The 8,287-nt window shown below is 30.7% G+C and overlaps 1 pseudogene; it reads right to left on the bottom strand.

Annotated features, from left to right (window-relative positions):
- Nucleotides 1-854: 854 nt before the first annotated feature.
- On the bottom strand, nucleotides 855-2,123 carry LOC18011230 (annotated as a pseudogene).
- Between the last annotated feature and the right edge of the window lie 6,164 nt (nucleotides 2,124-8,287).

The following is an 8,287-nucleotide window of genomic DNA, read 5'->3' as shown; positions in this document are numbered from 1 at the left end:
ATGAAAGACAGGCCTGGTCCAGAGGCTAGGCAAACACTTAAAACTACCATCTTTATGGGTCACCTAATTCGGTTTAGGTTAATAAGCTATCAAAATGGTCATAATTACTAAAAATAAATAAATATACCTTCATAAGAACAAGAAAAAGAACGAAATTGATTCTTTCTAAAATAAACCAAATAACAGAAAAGCAAGCAATACATAATAGACAAACAAAAACAAGAAATAAAATCAGAAATTTAAAAAACACAAACAACAACTAGATTACAGAAATTTTAAGAAAATATAGAATATTCATACAGTATGAGCTCCGAGTTTGGTTTTGCCAACAGTCTTCTTCTTGTTTGAGAAAACCTGATATAAGCAAAGAGAAACACAGTAGCATATCATATAATTATGCTTAAAATATGCTTTTTATGGTCAAGTTTTGCTTTGAAGAAGATTTCAAGAGCGAGTAGGCTATCTGAACACAATACATCCTTCATTGTAAGTATCTTGGTAAGAGAGACAAAATAGTTGAAGATGGTGAAATTGTGGGTTAACTGGACTTTATTTAAATAGACTGAGTTTTTATCATCCACACTACTAATAAAGAAATATATATTACCTACAATACTAATAAGAATAAAATAATATTAGATGATTAAAAAATGTTTTAAAAATTATTACAAAGTCCCGAAGAAACACATCAGTACAAAATAAAATTTTATTCTTAAAATGGTTCTTTAAATAATAATATAGAGATCTTAATGTATTGATAACAAGAGAAAAAAAAAAGACATGCAAATTTAGAAAAAAGAAAATTAAAAAAGAAATTCTTAACATAAACAGAGAAGACAAGAATATCATCAAAGTTAGCCACTGCATTTCTTTGATCTACATAGACAAATTTTCTTCTTCCCATATCCTCTAAATGCTCCATAATCATACGTTAACTCCATTAATGGAGGAATATGCTTTATAGCAAAACATCCAATGTGAATACACCATACACCCTTTTCTTCACGAGAAATTGGTTGCCACATAACGTTGGGAGAGCAACTATGGTTCATAAAACAAGCCACATTTCCTGATTTCTATGCACTTATCAAAAACGGTATAGCAGGACAACTAATCACCTCAGAGACTTTCGCAGAAGCATCTTCACCTACAAGCTCAGGTTCATAGTTCCATTGAAACGATTTATAAACCCGTGAAGAATCAAAAATATAATCATCTGTCTCTTCATCACCTTTTTGTATAATATCACCAGCAAATTCACAGATGAAACTTCCTGCTCGAATTGGATCTAAAGACCTTAAACCCCACCCACGATCCATCGTCTTAAACACTTCTAAACTGAATTTCAGACCAGTCCCAATCATCTTGTTTTTGCAGTCATTAGAACAAGGACAAGAGTCACCGCACTCGTAAATCATTGGTCTACGGGTAACTAAAACTTTATCAACATAAGGGAACTCACCTCCATTTCTCTGAACGCAAAGGCAATCATCTCTCGAACAACAGGATTTAGGTCGACAAGTGCATAGATCAACCATAGGTGGAACATCAATGACTGAGTGCTTTAGAGAAGTGATATAACTAAAAGAGGAAGGACCCTTCTCGTCATCAACTTCATTCACCAGAGAAACCTTTAGATTCTCAGCTCCATCAGAGAGATCTTCAAGAACAAGACCTGGTCTTGTAATCACCCCTTCCTTCCATTGCTCTATCGATTTCCACACTCCAAAGGCAGGTTTTTGATCAGGCTGCCTCACAAATCTGAATTTGAATACCTTGAAACCATTTGCACTTTTCTCCTCCCACATATCTGTGATGGAATAAAGCCCATCGTATATGTATACATTACCTTGCGACCTTTTTTCATCTTCCACGGCTCTTATAACCCTTACAACACTTTTTTTCGTCAGAGCTTCCACTAACGAAAGATTCATCCTATCAAGCTTCTGATCAGATTCTTGACCACCAAACCCTGTATAGATCAAGCCATCGGGATCTTGAGCTTCGTCAGCATTCTTTCCCGAAGAGACAACACTAATAGCTAATCTTTTATCCTCTCCGCTGTCTTCAACTTTCATGAAGTTAGTACCAATGGGGACTGCATGTAGCCCCACAAGTTCCATTTCTCCCCATAAGAAGAAGATGTCTCCTACTTTAATTCCTGGAACGGAACCCACTCTGGCTTTTGTGTTCGTTCGCAATTGCAAGTCCTTGAAAGTGCGTAGAGCTGTGGAAACCTCACCTCGGACATTCTTAACTTGGCTCAGACGCCTTCTTACAGCGTTGAATCGCATCATCAAGCTACTCACAAGTTCATCGTTTCCGGTTTCTTGATTTACTTTATTAATACTGCCTTGAAAGAGAGGAACCCATTTTATCAGTCTGTCACTCTGCTTCGACTTCTTGGAGTTTTGCGAGCCCTTAGGTCGGCCACGTCCTCTTTTCAACGGACCACTACTAGGACCAACATCAGCAGTAGAAGTAACGTTGTTAGAGGCGTTTTTGGTGTTAGGTTCTTCTCCGCCAGGAAACTTGCGGCTCCCTTCACCTCTTTCCATTGCAAAAATCCTATCATTATAAAGTAGTTTTGTTATCACTTTGAATTGAGCAGAAGCATAAATATGGTTGATAAGTACATACAGAGAATTGAGAACTCATGTTTATCTTCAAGCATAAACAGAAAAATTAGTTTAGTTTGTGATCAGTTATTATCATTATATTTGTATTAAATGGGAGTAGAAACGTCTAGGTTTTTGGTGTAGCTTAAAACGAACTAATATTAAGCATGTTACACTCTTGTTCTTTTGTTTTATTTTGCCAAATACATTTCCAATTCCAAGTTTTATACTAAATATATATTTCACATCAATAAACATATGATTTAAAAAAAATAAACAAGACAATATTAAATGCATAATAGATCGATCAAGGAAAAGAGAAAAAACAAAATTTGAACTTTTTGCTAAATTTTGTTTTTGAAATATTTGTTAAAAAAACAGTATTGATTGATTTACATAAAAAGGAAAGACAAAATTGGCTACTATAAAACAAGAAGTGAAATGAATTCTAAACAGCAATAAAATATGAGATTCAATTCCTAAATACAAATAACTTCAGTTCCTACATCAATCCGGAAAAAAAAAATTAAATAATTAGATAGTCAATATTTATATAACAAAAGAGAGAAAATTGATTAGAACTAAGGTTTTAAGAAACGAAAAATCAAGAGAATAGAAATGGTTCAAAATCTTTTTGTCAAACACGGGTACGATGATATAATATGTCTCGTAAAAAAAAATCAAAGTATGGAAACAACTAACTTTCATCTTTAAATAAAAACTTATGTTTTAACCGAAGAAACTGGATTTTAAAATTAGCATTACGTAAAAATGAATTCTTAGTCAAACGATAAATACAGTATACATCACAATACAAACATAAAACAATATATGTATAGATATTGATTTAGAGTAAAACCTCAAAAAGAACAAAATTAATTAATGATAAAACTTATATCGGATCATATCATACCTTTAGAAGAAGAGGACTACGATTCAAAGAAAACAACAAGAATCCAAGAGGAAAGAAGATGCAAAAGCTTATGAAAGTAAATATTTGAAATAGTGAAAAAAATATTATTAGCTGTTTTTTGTAAGTGTAAGAAAAAATGTAAAGCGTGCAACCCTTATTTATAACATTTTGAAATGATTCTATATCTTTTTATGCCTTTTGGATCAAGATTGGAGGATCTTTACCGTCTAAATCGGATACTCTAAAATCAGGCAGATTTGTTTCCTTTTAATAACTTTTTTACCAAATTTTTATTAATTAAATAATATAAATTTAAAATTGAAATTAATGTTTTCATTGACTATATTTCTTTCTACTTTCTATTACTTATATACCAAATTTGTATTTTAAAATAATTATAGTCAAATAGGTTAAACTTTATTACTTTTTTAATTAATTTTTTAACTTTTTTAACTTGAGAAAATAAGTAAATAAAACTCTATTTGACTGTTTTTTAATAGCTCAACTGGTAAAGATCTTAGACAAAGCCTAGAGTTCGCTGGTTCGAGTGGCTTTTGGGGCAAAACTAATATAACGTGTTGTAGTTTCGGACCTGGAGAGATTACAAGCTTCGGCCCAAAACTTCCTGTTAATCCGAAAACAAAAAAAAAATTCACAAACCCTACATGTAATCCAAACTTCTAATAAATTAATTATAAGTTACAACATGATCATCGTTCGTTTGTAAATTTAATCTATAAAAGTATAATCAAACACACACACAAAACTGTTGCCTAAGTTACAGTTCAGCATAACCTCTATTTAATATATATGGAAAAAAGTTGCATTAGAAAAAAGAGAGAGAGAGAGAGTCATTTTTCATTTATATTGGTTTCTTCTAGTAGGTATTATATACTGGTGCTTTCTTTTTGAGTTCCAACTCTCTTGTTGTAGTTATCATTATTGTAACACTGAAAGATTATTATTTATCAATTTGTTTGTAAAACAGAGTTACAAATTTATATGTGATCCGCTTTATTGTCTAAAATTTACGATAGAAGTATAATGAGGATATTTCTTCGTAGAGAATAATTAAAATGAGAGGATTGATACTAAATTCAACTATCCCAACCATAGATTCAGTATAACTACAAAGTGTCATAAATAAATGCTATCGTATATATCATATATGGTAAATGCTAAGTATTTGTTAAACTAAACATAAACTTGGGAGCGTATCATGCGATATATAGGTCTCAAAACATAATACAACTCAATTAGTGTGTCTCAAAACATAATACAACTCAATTAGTGTGTTGGCAAATAAACAACCTATAACCAAATTGTAAATTCTGCCACGAGGCTTTTTCTGTAACTATATGTTTACTAGCATTTCAACTATGTTTTGACATTTTTTTAGGTTTATGCACAAGTAATATACAAAGTTTGGTTCATGAAGGATAGACTCAGTCCAGAGGCTAGGCTGGCTCGGCAAACGCCTAGGGCTACTGTTTTTTTTTTTTAAGTTTTTCATGGATCACCTAATTAGTTTTAAGTTAATAAGCTATCAAGATGATCATAACTACTAAAAATAAATAAATAATTATACGTTCAAAAGAACAAGAAAAAGAACGAACAGAAAAACAACTGATACATAAAAAATAAACTAAACATATAAAATAACATCAGAAACTTAATAAACAAAAACTCGATAACAGAAATTATAAAGAAAATAAAAATTCTTCATACCGTATGAGATCCAAATTCAGTTTTGCCGACAATTTTTTTGTTGTTTGAGAAAAATACAAAGAGAAATGGAGTACCATAGCATATAATTATGCTTAAAATATGCTTTTCATGGTCCATTTTTGCTGTGAGGAAGATTCCAAGAGTGAGTAGACTATCAGAACACAACACATCCTTCATGGTAAATATCTTGGTAAGAGAGACAAACTAGTTGTAGATAGTAAAGTATAAGCTGACATAATATAACGATTTAGGAAAAAAATGCATAGGAAAATTTTTTACTAAAACTGCATAATCACAGCTTTTTTGCCTTATCAAGTCTTCCCCTACCCCCTTAAAAATGAAAATCTCGGTTTCCCACCAAAAACCGCAAAATCTTATTTTTTCACGAAAACCATAAAATCAAGTTTCCCACCAAATCTGCAAAATCTTGATTCTCTCGTCAAAACGAACAGGGCCTCTATTTTAGGATTATTAGCTTTTGCATCAAGATGCTACATCTAGATATTAAATTATTCGTTTGTGAATTTAGAAAAATAGTTGGATGCAAAATATATCAAATGATTAAAAAGGGCATATTTTTGAATTGTTATTGTTTATTTATAATTAAATTAGTTTTATATTAGATTAATTTAAGATTATTTCCAATTGATATTTATTATCAAAAATAATTTTTAAAATACATGAAACAAATATTTTTATATTTTTTTACGGAAAAATATGATTTTGCATATTTGATGGGGAAATTGTTTTTACTAGAACTTTGAGTTTTTGATGGAAAATCGTGATTTTGGGTTTTGGCGGAATTTGAGATTTTGCATTTTTGATGGAAAATTGAGACTTTTTTTTGCAGGAAACCAAGATTTTTATTAAAATCAAGATTTTGTGTTTTGGCGGGAAATTAAGATTTTGCGTTTTGGCAAAAAATTGAGATTTTTTTTGTTTTTTTTGCAGAAAATCAAGATTTTTTATTTTAGCAGGAAATCAAGATTTTGTGATGTTTGTGGAAAATCGAGATTTTACGTTTTTTGAAGAGAAATCGAGATTTTTAGTTTTTGGCCAAAAAATAACATTTTGTGTTTTTTTGCGAGAAAACGAGATTTTGCGATTTTTGCGGAAAATCGAGATTTTACGGATTTAGCATAATTTTTTATTTTGGTAAGAAATGATTTTTTGACTAAAAATAATTTGTAAAGATAATTATGAATATCTTATTGTGAGGAGTATTTTAGTCTTTTGGTTTTTGAGATGCTAGATTTGCACATATAACATTTAGGCCATGTTCGGTTTTTGATCTAAATGTTGTATCTAGATTTTGCATCTAGATCAGCATCTTGATACAACATCTAGATATTGTTTGTTTTGGAAACTAGGTTTTGCATCAAGATGCTACGTCTAGATACAAAATTGTTCGTTTGTGAATTTAGAAAAATAGTTGGATGCAAGATATATCAAATGACTAAAAAGAACATATTTTTGAATTATTATTTTTTTAATAAGTGATATTTATAATAAGTGATATCAAACTAAGTTTTAAAAATATATGAAAAAAAATAATTTTGCATTTTTTGCAGGAAAACATGATTTTGCATATTTGACGGGAAAAATTTTTACTGGAATTTTGAGTTTTTGATGGAAAATCAAGATATTGCGTTTTTGGCGGAAAATCGAGCTTTTGTGTTTTGGCAAAAAATCGAGATTTTTCTTTTATGGCAGAAAACCTTGTTTTTTTGTTTTTGGCGGAAAACAAAATTTTACGTTTTTGCGGGAAACCAAGTTTTTTGTTATTGGTGGGAAATCGAGATTTTGTTTTTTTTGGCAGGAATCAAGATTTTTTATTTTCGGCGAGAAATCGAGATTTTTTGTTTTTGGCGGGAAATCAAGATTTTGCGTTTTTGGCGAGAAACAGAGATTTTTCGTTTTTAGAAGGAAATCTAGATTTCTTGTTTTTGGCGAGAAACCGAGATTTTTGTTTTGGCTGAAAATTGAAATTTTGTATTTTTGATGGGAAACCAAGAAATTTTTGTTTTGGCAAAAAATCGAGATTTTTGTTTTTGGATGGAAAGCGAGAGTTTTTGTTTTTGGCGAGAAACCGAGAATTAACATTTTGGCGGGAAATCAAGATTTTTTTTGCGGAAATCGAGATTTTTCATTTTAGCGGAAAATCGAGATTTTGTCATGTTTGTGGAAAATCAAAATTTTGTGTTTTTGATGGAAAATCGAGATTTTGATTTTTTGGTAAAAATTTGAGATTTTGCGTTTTTGACGGAAAAACGTGATTTTACGATTTTTGCATAAAATCAAGATTTTGGAAAAAATAGATTTTTTGGTTTAGCTTAACTTTTTGTTTTGATAAGAAATGATTTTTTGACTAAAAAATAATTTTTTAAAGATAATTATGAATATGTTATAGTGAGTAGTATTTTACTCTTTTGGTTTTTGAGATGTTAGATTTATATCTATACTCTACATTTTTCAGTATTTTAAATATCTATATTTGAGCATTTGCATTCAGATTCAAGTTAGTTCTAAAGTGTCTAAACGAATAATATTTAAGTATTTACATTTAGATGCAGGTCTGGATGAAAAAACAAACAGAACCTTAAATGTTAGTTTTAAAATGTCTAAACAAACAACATTTGAGTATTTGCAGATGCAAAAACGAACAGTACCAGAGAAAGCTTTTGTGGGCTTATCAATTGGGCCGTATCAACGAAGATGAACTTAGAAAAAAAATGGGATTATTTTAAAAATGAGTTCAACTAAAAATATTCCGATTTCTGAGGTTATTCTAGAAACCTAAGAAAATTTGGTATCGCAGCCGCAGCAGACGGAGAGTAATGGCGAGCACTTCGTCGTCTTCCTCATCTTCTGCTCGCGAATTCGAAGTTGAGAAGGAGATTAAGAGGCAAGAGGTTGCAATAGATGAATTGAACTGTCTCTCTTCTTCTCGTAGAGTCTACCACATAAACGGGAACCTCTTCTTCCTCACAACCGCGGAGAAAGCGAAAAAGAATGCGCAAAAACAACT

The sequence above is a fragment of the Eutrema salsugineum genome, unplaced genomic scaffold (genome assembly GCF_000478725.1).
Source record: "Eutrema salsugineum unplaced genomic scaffold, Eutsalg1_0 scaffold_7, whole genome shotgun sequence".
NCBI classification, from domain to species: Eukaryota; Viridiplantae; Streptophyta; class Magnoliopsida; order Brassicales; family Brassicaceae; genus Eutrema; species Eutrema salsugineum.
The sequence above is the reverse complement of the archived record's forward strand: the minus strand, read 5'-3'. Positions and strand labels throughout refer to the sequence as shown.